Source organism: Rhipicephalus microplus, unplaced genomic scaffold (genome assembly GCF_043290135.1).
Source record: "Rhipicephalus microplus isolate Deutch F79 unplaced genomic scaffold, USDA_Rmic scaffold_672, whole genome shotgun sequence".
Classification (NCBI taxonomy): Eukaryota; Metazoa; Arthropoda; class Arachnida; order Ixodida; family Ixodidae; genus Rhipicephalus; species Rhipicephalus microplus.
Window position 1 is genome coordinate 22,501 of NW_027465228.1, and position 11,399 is coordinate 33,899.

The window sequence follows — 11,399 nt, forward strand, 5'->3', positions numbered from 1 at the left end:
AAGCTCGGCCCTAAACCGCGCCAAGTACGGAAGGAACGGCGCGGAGAGGGCTCGAGACAAAGCTCGACCCTAAACCGCGCCAAGTACGGAGGGAACAGCGCGGCTAAGGGCTCGAAACAAACCCTAAACCGCGCCAAGTACGGAGGGAACAGCGCGGCTAAGGGCTCGAAACAAACCCTAAACCGCGCCAAGTACGGAAGGAACGGCGCGGAGAGGGCTCGAGACAAAGCTCGACCCTAAACCGCGCCAAGTACGGAGGGAACAGCGCGGCTAAGGGCTCGAAACAAACCCTGAACCGCGCCAAGTACGAAAGGAACGGCGCGCAGTAGGGGTTTAAAACAAAGCTGGTCCCAAAACCGCGCCAAGTACGAAAGGAACAGCGCGGTCGAGACTCGGAAGAAAAAGCTTTCAAAGTGTCGTAGCACGATGCACACTGCTGTTCGTGTGGAACAAACGTGACTACCGTGCTGTACGGTGGAGTTCTGTGCGCAAAAGCGGCGGGTGTGTTTCTAAGCACCACAGCGTTGTGTCAAAAAAGAGGTGCCTGAGAGAAACGCATGCGACTGCCGTGCTTTGCGGCATAGCACCGTGCGCAAAAACGGTGCGCATGCAAGAGGTGTCAGAGCTAGCGAACTTTTGCCACGAGCAACAGGTCACTAAAAGCCTATAGATGACGGTGTTGGAGGAAAAGAAAAATATCGAGAAAGCACTGCGGTGTGCCGTGCGTAGGGACGGGCGCGCGTGCCACATGCCGCCGAAATATGGGTGTCGGAGAAAACAGAGTGCCGCGCGTAACGAGGGGCGCGCGTGTTACAGAGAGATATGCCCAAACGCATGAAAGTGTACGCAGGTGTCCTAAGGCAGTTTTTTTTTTTTTTCCTCATTTTGATGTCGCCCCGGCTGACGTGGTTTTCGTTTTTCCGTGCCGCCCCGGCTGACGCGGTTTTCGTTTTTCCGTGCCGCCCCGGCTGACGCAGTTTTTGCGCCGCCCCGGCTGACGCGGTTTTCGCGCCGCCCCGGCTGACGCGGTTCCGACTTTGCACTTTTTGGCTCACCCCGGCTGGCGGCCCACTCACTCGATCGCCAGGTCTGTTTGCCCCGGTGGTTCCACCGCCAGGCTTAAGCGCGAACTTTTTTTGTTTGTTTTCTTTTGATTAAGCGCAAGCTTTTTTCTTTGTTTTCTTTTGATTAAGCGCGGGCTTTTTTCTTTGTTTTTTTTGCATTCGCCCCGGCAGACGCGGTTTTTGCGCCGCCCCGGCTGACGCGGTTTTTGCCGCCCCGGCTGACGCAGTTCGGACTTAGCACTTTTCGGCTGTGCCTGGCTGGCGGCCCACTCACTCGATCGCCATGTCTGTTTGCCACAGTTTTCCCGGTGGTGCCGCACCCGGGCTCGCCCCGGCTGACGCGGTTTCGTGCCGCCCCGGCAGACGCGGTTTTCGCGCCGCCCCGGCTGACGCGGTTTCGTGCCGCCCCGGCAGACGCGGTTTTTTGCCGCCCCGGCAGACGCGTTTTTTTTTTCTTTCGCCCCGGCTGACGCAGTTTTCGCGCCGCCCCGGCAGACGCGGTTTTCGCGCCGCCCCGGCAGACGCGGTTTTTTGCGCCGCCCCGGCTGACGCAGTTCGGACTTGGCACTTTTTGGCTGAGCCTGGCTGGCGGCCCACTCACTCGATCGCCATGTCTGTTTGCCACAGTTTTCCCGGTGGTGCCGCACCCGGGCTCGCCCCGGCTGACGCAGTTTTCGCGCCGCCCCGGCTGACGCGGTTTCGTGCCGCCCCGGCAGACGCGGTTTTTTGCGCCGCCCCGGCTGACGCGGTTTTTTGCCGCCCCGGCTGACGCAGTTCGGACTTGGCACTTTTCGGCTGTGCCTGGCTGGCGGCCCACTCACTCGATCGCCATGTCTGTTTGCCACAGTTTTCCCGGTGGTGCCGCACCCGGGCTCGCCCCGGCAGACGCGTTTTTTTTTTTTCTTTCGCCCCGGCTGACGCAGTTTTCGCGCCGCCCCGGCTGACGCGGTTTCGTGCCGCCCCGGCAGACGCGGTTTTTTGCGCCGCCCCGGCTGACGCGGTTTTTGCCGCCCCGGCTGACGCAGTTCGGACTTAGCACTTTTTGGCTGAGCCTGGCTGGTGGCCCACTCACTCGATCGCCATGTCTGTTAGCCACAGTTTTCCCGGTGGTGCCGCACCCGGGCTCGCCCCGGCTGACGCAGTTTTCGCGCCGCCCCGGCTGACGCGGTTTCGTGCCGCCCCGGCAGACGCGGTTTTCGCGCCGCCCCGGCTGACGCGGTTTTTGCCGCCCCGGCTGACGCAGTTCGGACTTAGCACTTTTCGGCTGTGCCTGGCTGGCGGCCCACTCACTCGATCGCCATGTCTGTTTGCCACAGTTTTCCCGGTGGTGCCGCACCCGGGCTCGCCCCGGCTGACGCAGTTTTCGCGCCGCCCCGGCTGACGCGGTTTCGTGCCGCCCCGGCAGACGCGGTTTTCGCGCCGCCCCGGCTGACGCGGTTTCGTGCCGCCCCGGCAGACGCGGTTTTTTGCCGCCCCAGCTGACGCAGTTCGGACTTAGCACTTTTTGGCTGAGCCTTGCTGGCGGCCCACTCACTCGATCGCCATGTCTGTTTGCCACAGTTTTCCCGGTGGTGCCGCACCCGGGCTCGCCCCGGCAGACGCGTTTTTTTTTTCTTTCGCCCCGGCTGACGCAGTTTTCGCGCCGCCCCGGCAGACGCGGTTTTCGCGCCGCCCCGGCAGACGCGGTTTTTTGCGCCGCCCCGGCTGACGCGGTTTTTTGCCGCCCCGGCTGACGCAGTTCGGACTTGGCACTTTTTGGCTGAGCCTGGCTGGCGGCCCACTCACTCGATCGCCATGTCTGTTTGCCACAGTTTTCCCGGTGGTGCCGCACCCGGGCTCGCCCCGGCTGACGCAGTTTTCGCGCCGCCCCGGCAGACGCGGTTTCGTGCCGCCCCGGCAGACGCGGTTTTTTGCGCCGCCCCGGCTGACGCGGTTTTTTGCCGCCCCGGCTGACACGGTTCGGACTTTGCACTTTTCGGCTGTGCCTGGCTGGCGGCCCACTCACTCGATCGCCATGTCTGTTTGCCACAGTTTTCCCGGTGGTGCCGCACCCGGGCTCGCCCCGGCAGACGCGTTTTTTTTTTTTTTTTCTTTCGCCCCGGCTGACGCAGTTTTCGCGCCGCCCCGGCTGACGCGGTTTCGTGCCGCCCCGGCAGACGCGGTTTTTTGCGCCGCCCCGGCTGACGTGGTTTTTGCCGCCCCGGCTGACGCAGTTCGGACTTTGCACTTTTTGGCTGAGCCTGGCTGGCGGCCCACTCACTCGATCGCCATGTCTGTTTGCCACAGTTTTCCCGGTGGTGCCGCACCCGGGCTCGCCCCGGCAGACGCGTTTTTTTTTTTTCCTTCGCCCCGGCAGACGTGGTTCCCCCCCCCCCCTCCGTCTTTCTTTTTGTTTTTTTTTTTCGCCGCGGCTGAAGTGGATTTTTCGGTGCCTCGACGCCCCGGTAGTCGCGGTTTTTCCGTTTCCGCACGGCCCCGGCTGACGCTGCTCGGTCACAGTCGCCTTTTGTGGTGATTGCAGACTTCTTGAGCGCGGGTGTTTTTTTTTTTTGTTGTTGTTGTTGTTTTATTACGCATTCGCTCCAGCAGACGCTGTTTAGACTTTTTGTTTCCTCTTTTATCCTGCGACGAGGTGACGAGGTTTATTCGGTGCCCCGCCGCCCCGGCTGAAGTGATTTTTCCTGTCCCGTGCCGCCCCGGCTGACGCGGTTGGGACTTCGCGTTTGTTCGGCCGCCACGGGTTTTGGCGCACTCGCTCGGTTGCTTGTTGTTGCCACTTGTTGCGAACCCAGGTTTCTTGAGCGAGCGCGGGCGTTTTTTCTTCCTTTCTTTCTTTGTTCTATGTGTTAGCGAATCGGCCTTTAATATCACACGAGGACTCACAACCAACAATTTTCAGTTTGAAGTGTAAAAAATCTGCAGGTGTTGACGTAACTGACTTGCCCCGTACCCTTGAGTACATCCATGAAGTTCTCGTAGTACTACTAAATCGCATTATTCCAAGTGGAGAAATTCCCATAAACTTGCAAACCTCTACACGAAAATCGGTGCGCGTGATAAAGTTGAAAATTATCGTCCGATATCAAATGTGCCTTCTATAACACAAATTCTAGGAAAAAAAAAAAAAAAAACACTTGTTCGCCGTTTTCTGCGCCGTGACTGGCAGCACTCCGGCGAAGCGAAACGGGGTCGATTCGAGCACGATATCGGCGTCTTTCGACGTGCTCGCCGGCGACCGTCGCACGAGTACGTCGCACGAGCGCGTCTGCCGGGGCGCCGTTTGCGAAGCCGACGCAAAAGTGGGAACCGCCGCTCGGATGATCGCCGCTTTCGGCAGAGTGAGTGTTGGCACTCCGGGGAAGCGAAACAGCGTGAATGCGCCCACGAAATCGGCGTATTTTGAAGTGCCCGCCGGCGACCGTCGCACGAGTACGGTAAACCGCGTCAGCCGGGGCGTAGTTCGGGACGCCGACGAAAAAGTGGGAAGCGCAACTCGGATCTTCGCCGTTTTTGCAGGAGTGAGTGGCGGCCCTCCTGCGAGACCAAGAAGCATCGATTCGTGCACGAATTCGGCGCCTTTCGACGTGATCGCCGGCGACCGTCGCTCGAGTAGGGCAAACCGCGTCTGCCGGGGCGGGCTTCGGGACGCCGATGCGAAAGTGGGAAACGCTGCTCGGATGTTCGCCGTTTTTGGCCGAGTGAGTGCTGGCACACGGGCGAAGCCAAACGGGGCCGATTACGGCACGATATCGGCGTCTTTCGACGTGCCCGCCGGCGACCGTCGCACGAGTACGGTAAACCGCGTCAGCCCGGGCGGAGTTCGGGACGCCGATGCGAAAGTGGAGAACGCCGCTCGGATCTTCGCCGTTTTTGGAGGAGTGAGTGGCGGCACTCCGGAGAAGCCAGGGAGCGCCAATTAGCGCACGATATCGGCGTCTTTCGACGCGCTCGCCGGCGACCGTCGCACGAGTAGGGCAAACCGCGTCTGCCGGGGCGGGGTTTACGACGCCGACGCAAAAGTGGGAACCGCCGCTCGGATGTTGGCCGTTTTTGGCAGAGTGAGTGCTGGCACTCCGGCGACGCGAAAGAGCGCGAATGCGCCCACGAAAGTGGCGTATTTGGACGTGCGTGACGGCGACCGCTGCAGGAGTACGAAAAACCACGTCAGCCGGGGCGAGCGACACACGGCGGTCTGGGTGCTTATCGCTGCTATTATAGGGGCACCCCGGCAGACGCAGAAAAAAAAAAAAAAATTTTCGACCTTCTTTTTTGCTGGTCGAGCTCGGGTAACCCAGGTCGCAATGGGAGCCGCGCACGAAAGCGGCGTCGCGAGACGCGTTCGCGGTCGCTAGTCGCACGAGCTCGGCAACCGCGTCAGCCGGCGCGGAGTTCGGGATGCCGACGGCTAAGTGGGTACCGCTGCTCGGATGTTCGCCGTTTTTGGCCGAGTGAGTGCTGGCACTCCGGTGAAGCCAAGGAGCGCCAATTCGTGCACGATATCGGCGTCTTTCGACGTGCCCGCCGGCCACCGCCGCACGAGTACGGCAAACCGCGTCTGCCGGGGCGGGGTTCGCGACGCGTACGCAATAGTGGGAACCGTCGCTCGGATGTTCGTCGTCTTTGGCCGAGCGAGTGCTGGCACTCCGGCGAAGCGAAACGGGGCCGATTCGGGCACGATATCGGCGTATTTCGACGTGCTCGCCGGCGACCGTCGCACGAGTACGGCAAAGCGCGTCTGCCGGGGCGAGGTTTGCGACGCCGACGAAAAAGTGGGAAGCGCCGCTCGGATCTTCGCCGTTTTTGCAGGAGTGAGTGGCGGCCCTCCTGCGAGACCAAGAAGCATCGACTCGCGCACGATATCGGTGTCTTTCGACGTGCCCGCCGGCCACCGCCGCACGAGTACGGCAAACCGCGTATGCCGGGGCGGGGTTGGCGACGCCGACGCAAAAGTGGGAACCGCCACTAGGATGTTCGCCGTTTTTGGCAGAGTGAGTGCTGGCACTCCGGCGAAGCGAAAGAGCGCGAATGCGCCCACGAAAGTGGCGTGTTTGGACGTGCTTGACGACGACCACCGCAGGAAAACGAAAAACCACGTCAGCCGGGGCGAGCGACCCATGGCGGTCTGGGTGCTTATCGCTGCTATTATAGGGGCACCCCGGCAGACGCAAAAAAAAAAAAAAATTTTTTTCGACATTCTTTTTTGCTCGTCGACCTCGGGTGACCCAGGTCGCAGTGGGAGCCGCGCACGAAAGCGGCGTCGCGAGACGGCTTCGCGGTCGCTAGTCGCACGAGCTCGGCAACCGCGTCTGCCGGGGCGGAGTTCGGGACGCCGACGGCTAAGTGGGAACCGCCGCTCGGATGTTCGCCGTTTGTGGCCGAGTGAGTGCTGGCACTCCGGCGAAGCCAAACGGGGCCGATTCCGGCACGATATCGGCGTCTTTCTACGTGCTCGCCGGCGACCGTCGCACGAGTACGGCAAAGTGCGTCTGCCGGGGCGGGGTTTGCGACGCGTACGCAATAGTGAGAACCGTCGCTCGGATGTTCGTCGTCTTTCGCCGAGCCAGTGCTGGCAATCCGGCGAAGCCGAACGGAGCCGATTCGGGCACGATATCGGCGTCTTTCCACGTGCTCGCCGGCGACCGTCGCACGAGTACGGTAAACCGCGTCAGCCGGGGCGGAGTTCGGGACGCCGATGCGAAAGTGGGAAGCGCCGCTCGGATCTTCGCCGTTTTTGGAGGAGTCAGTGGCGGCACTCCGGTGAAGCCAAGGTGCGCCAATTCGCGCACGATATCGGCGTCTTTCGACGTGCCCGCCGGCCACCGTCGCACGAGTACGGCAAACCTCGTCTGCCGGGGCGGGGTTTGCGACGCCGACGCAAAAGTGGGAACCGCCGCTCGGATGTTCGCCGTTTTTGGCAGAGTGAGTGCTGGCACTCCGGCGAAGCGAAAGAGCGCGAATGCGCCCACGAAAGTGGCGTGTTTGGACGTGCTTGACGACGACCACCGCAGGAAAACGAAAAACCACGTCAGCCGGGGCGAGCGACCCATGGCGGTCTGGGTGCTTATCGCTGCTATTATAGGGGCACCCCGGCAGACGCAAAAAAAAAAAAAATTTTTTTCGACATTCTTTTTTGCTCGTCGACCTCGGGTGACCCAGGTCGCAGTGGGAGCCGCGCACGAAAGCGGCGTCGCGAGACGGCTTCGCGGTCGCTAGTCGCACGAGCTCGGCAACCGCGTCTGCCGGGGCGGAGTTCGGGACGCCGACGGCTAAGTGGGAACCGCCGCTCGGATGTTCGCCGTTTGTGGCCGAGTGAGTGCTGGCACTCCGGCGAAGCCAAACGGGGCCGATTCCGGCACGATATCGGCGTCTTTCTACGTGCTCGCCGGCGACCGTCGCACGAGTACGGCAAAGTGCGTCTGCCGGGGCGGGGTTTGCGACGCGTACGCAATAGTGAGAACCGTCGCTCGGATGTTCGTCGTCTTTCGCCGAGCCAGTGCTGGCACTCCGGCGAAGCCGAACGGAGCCGATTCGGGCACGATATCGGCGTCTTTCCACGTGCTCGCCGGCGACCGTCGCACGAGTACGGTAAACCGCGTCAGCCGGGGCGGAGTTCGGGACGCCGATGCGAAAGTGGGAAGCGCCGCTCGGATCTTCGCCGTTTTTGGAGGAGTCAGTGGCGGCACTCCGGTGAAGCCAAGGTGCGCCAATTCGCGCACGATATCGGCGTCTTTCGACGTGCCCGCCGGCCACCGTCGCACGAGTACGGCAAACCTCGTCTGCCGGGGCGGGGTTTGCGACGCCGACGCAAAAGTGGGAACCGCCGCTCGGATGTTCGCCGTTTTTGGCAGAGTGAGTGCTGGCACTCCGGCGAAGCGAAAGAGCGTGAATGCGCCCACGAAAGTAGCGTATTTGGACGTGCTTGACGGCGACCGCCGCAGGAGTACGAAAAACCACGTCAGCCGGGGCGAGCGACCCACGGCGGTCTGGGTGCTTATCGCTGCTATTATAGGGGCACCCCGGCAGACGCAGAAAGAAAAAAAAAAATGGGGACATGGCGTGCGTCACCGTGCGGCTTCGCAGCGTTGCCGAAGTCGCCGAGCCCTTCGACTGAGCCGAACGGCGGACAGGGAACGTTGGTCGGCCGTTCTAACCTGTCGGTGCCACGCCGAGACGTCGTTAAGGAAAACCGCGTCGTGGGCCTCTACGACGCCGTCGAGTCGTTGTACGTTTGGTGTCCAGCGTGTCGGCGGCGAGTAGCGGACACGTCGTTCACGACTTCGGTCTTTCGCAGTCGACGCGAACTTGCGGAGAGTCGTGGTGCCTCACGTTTTCGGCAGAAACCGCGGCGGAATTTTCCCGTGCGTGCGCGCACGACCTCGGTGCTGTGCCGTCAGCGTAGTGTTGCACAAACTCGTGGCCTACCCAAGGTGCGGTACGTTTGCGGCCGTATCCTCGGTGGGAATTTCGTGAGTAGGGTCGCAAATTCTACGACCTCGGCGGGTTTGAGAGCGACGTAGACTTGTGGCACGCTCAACATGCCACACGTTTCGGGGCACACCCGCGGTGAAATTTTCTCGAGTACGCTCGTATTAGGGCCCAAGGAGGTCTGGGTACTTATCGCTGCTATTATGTGGGGGTTCTCGTGAGCGGCGTACGCGAAAGCGACCGGGTGTCTGATATGCGGCGGGCTTCGGCCTCGTCAAGCGTGTCCTCGGGTCTGCTCCAGGGGAATCCACGGCAGTCGTCTGCAGCCTCATCCGCTTGATGCGTTAGGGGCTGGTTGTCGGACGGTGCCGTTTTACCACGATATCGAGGTGTGTTCCGTGTCGTCCTCGGGCGATTCAGATGCGAAAGCGCCGAAGACGCGGGCGTGACCCGTCGTCTGGCGGCTTTGCAGTCTCGGCTCCGTTGCTAGTTCCGGCCGGTCCACCGACAGTGCAGCGGGCTTGGGCAACCCGCACGGCGCGACCGAGTCGATGCAACGAAAAAGAGCGAGCATGAACGTGCTTCTTGCCGCACGGCTCCCACTCGTCTTTCGGGAAGGTTGTGCCGTAGCGAGCTCGAACGCCGTCATCTCGGAGTGCAAAATAAGCGTGTTGGGGCGCCTGAAGGTGGCCTCCGCCGCACACAGACTGCGTCCGGCCCGCCGAGGGCGAGGACGGACGCGCAGTCGAACGATTACCTGGTTGATCCTGCCAGTAATCATATGCTTGTCTCAAAGATTAAGCCATGCATGTCTAAGTACATGCCGAAATAAGGCGAAACCGCGAATGGCTCATTAAATCAGTTATGGTTCCTTAGATCGTTTCTTCCTACTTGGATAACTGTGGCAATTCTAGAGCTAATACATGCAGTGAGCCTGGAGCCCTTTGGGTAACGGGTGCTTTTATTAGACCAAGATCGATCGGGTTTCGGCCCGTATTGTGTGGTGACTCTGGATAACTTTGTGCTGATCGCATGGCCACGAGCCGGCGACGTTTCTTTCAAGTGTCTGCCTTATCAACTTTCGATGGTAGGTTACTTGCTTACCATGGTTGTTACGGGTAACGGAGAATCAGGGTTCGATTCCGGAGAGGGAGCCTGAGAAACGGCTACCACATCCAAGGAAGGCAGCAGGCGCGCAAATTACCCACTCCCGGCACGGGGAGGTAGTGACGAAAAATAACAATACGGGATCTTTTGAGGCCCCGTAATTGAAATGAGTACACTCTAAATCCTTTAACGAGGATCAATTGGAGGGCAAGTCTGGTGCCAGCAGCCGCGGTAATTCCAGCTCCAATAGCGTATACTAAAGCTGCTGCGGTTAAAAAGCTCGTAGTTGGATCTCAGTTCCAGACGAGTAGTGCATCTACCCGATGCGACGGCTCGGACTGAACATCATGCCGGTTCTTTCTTGGTGCACTTCATTGTGTGCCTCGAGATGGCCGGTGCTTTTACTTTGAAAAAATTAGAGTGCTCAACGCAGGCGAGTCGCCTGAATAAACTTGCATGGAATAATAGAACAAGACCTCGTTTCTGTTCTGTTGGTTTTTGGAATACGAGGTAATGATTAAGAGGGACGGACGGGGGCATTCGTATTGCGGCGCTAGAGGTGAAATTCTTGGACCGTCGCAAGACGAACTACTGCGAAAGCATTTGCCAAGAATGTTTTCATTGATCAAGAACGAAAGTCAGAGGTTCGAAGGCGATCAGATACCGCCCTAGTTCTGACCATAAACGATGCCAACCAGCGATCCGCCTGAGTTACTCAAATGACTCGGCGGGCAGCTTCCGGGAAACCAAAGTATTTGGGTTCCGGGGGAAGTATGGTTGCAAAGCTGAAACTTAAAGGAATTGACGGAAGGGCACCACCAGGAGTGGAGCCTGCGGCTTAATTTGACTCAACACGGGAAAACTTACCCGGCCCGGACACTGGGAGGATTGACAGATTGAGAGCTCTTTCTTGATTCGGTGGATGGTGGTGCATGGCCGTTCTTAGTTGGTGGAGCGATTTGTCTGGTTAATTCCGATAACGAACGAGACTCTAGCCTATTAAATAGGTGCGGGGTTCCCAGCACCTTACAACCTTCTTAGAGGGACAAGCGGCTCCTAGCCGCACGAAACAGAGCAATAACAGGTCTGTGATGCCCTTAGATGTCCGGGGCCGCACGCGCGCTACACTGAAGGAAGCAGCGTGTCTTTATCCCTGTCTGAAAAGACTGGGTAACCCGTGGAACTTCTTTCGTGATTGGGATAGGGGCTTGCAATTGTTCCCCTTGAACGAGGAATTCCCAGTAAGCGCGAGTCATAAGCTCGCGTTGATTACGTCCCTGCCCTTTGTACACACCGCCCGTCGCTACTACCGATTGAATGATTTAGTGAGGTCTTCGGACCGATGTCCGGCGCGGCCTTTCGGTTGCGCCGGTCTGTTGGAAAGATGACCAAACTTGATCATTTAGAGGAAGTAAAAGTCGTAACAAGGTTTCCGTAGGTGAACCTGCGGAAGGATCATTAACGGATTGTGAAGGGTGAGCGCCTCAGCTGCGTCTGCGCCCGACACTTTCTGCCGCTGACCCCGTTTGGACGCGGGGTCGGCTTTTCCCCACGGGGCTGCCTGAATGTGGAGCGGCACCCCGTGACAAATTGTTGCGCCCAGCGGACGCCAACACCGCGACCTTGGACGGTCGGCCAGGTGGCGGACGCGGGTACAAACGGCGCAACGCACTCATAGGTCGGCTTTCGACCCGCCACTGCACCGTGGCTCGAAGCGCTCGAAATGCGCGACCCGACCGCTGCGGGACCGCCTAGTACTGTAAACAGGAGCGGCGGAGCGCGAACGGCGAGTCGTGGTTACGT

General features: G+C 60.0%; 1 non-coding gene across 1 annotated transcript; it reads left to right on the forward strand.

Moving 5' to 3' along the window:
• Nucleotides 1-9,243: 9,243 nt before the first annotated feature.
• On the forward strand, nt 9,244-11,057 carry LOC142795438 (small subunit ribosomal RNA). Its single transcript, XR_012893031.1, has one exon. It is a non-coding gene; the product is annotated as a small subunit ribosomal RNA (ribosomal RNA).
• The last annotated feature ends 342 nt before the right edge of the window (nt 11,058-11,399 follow it).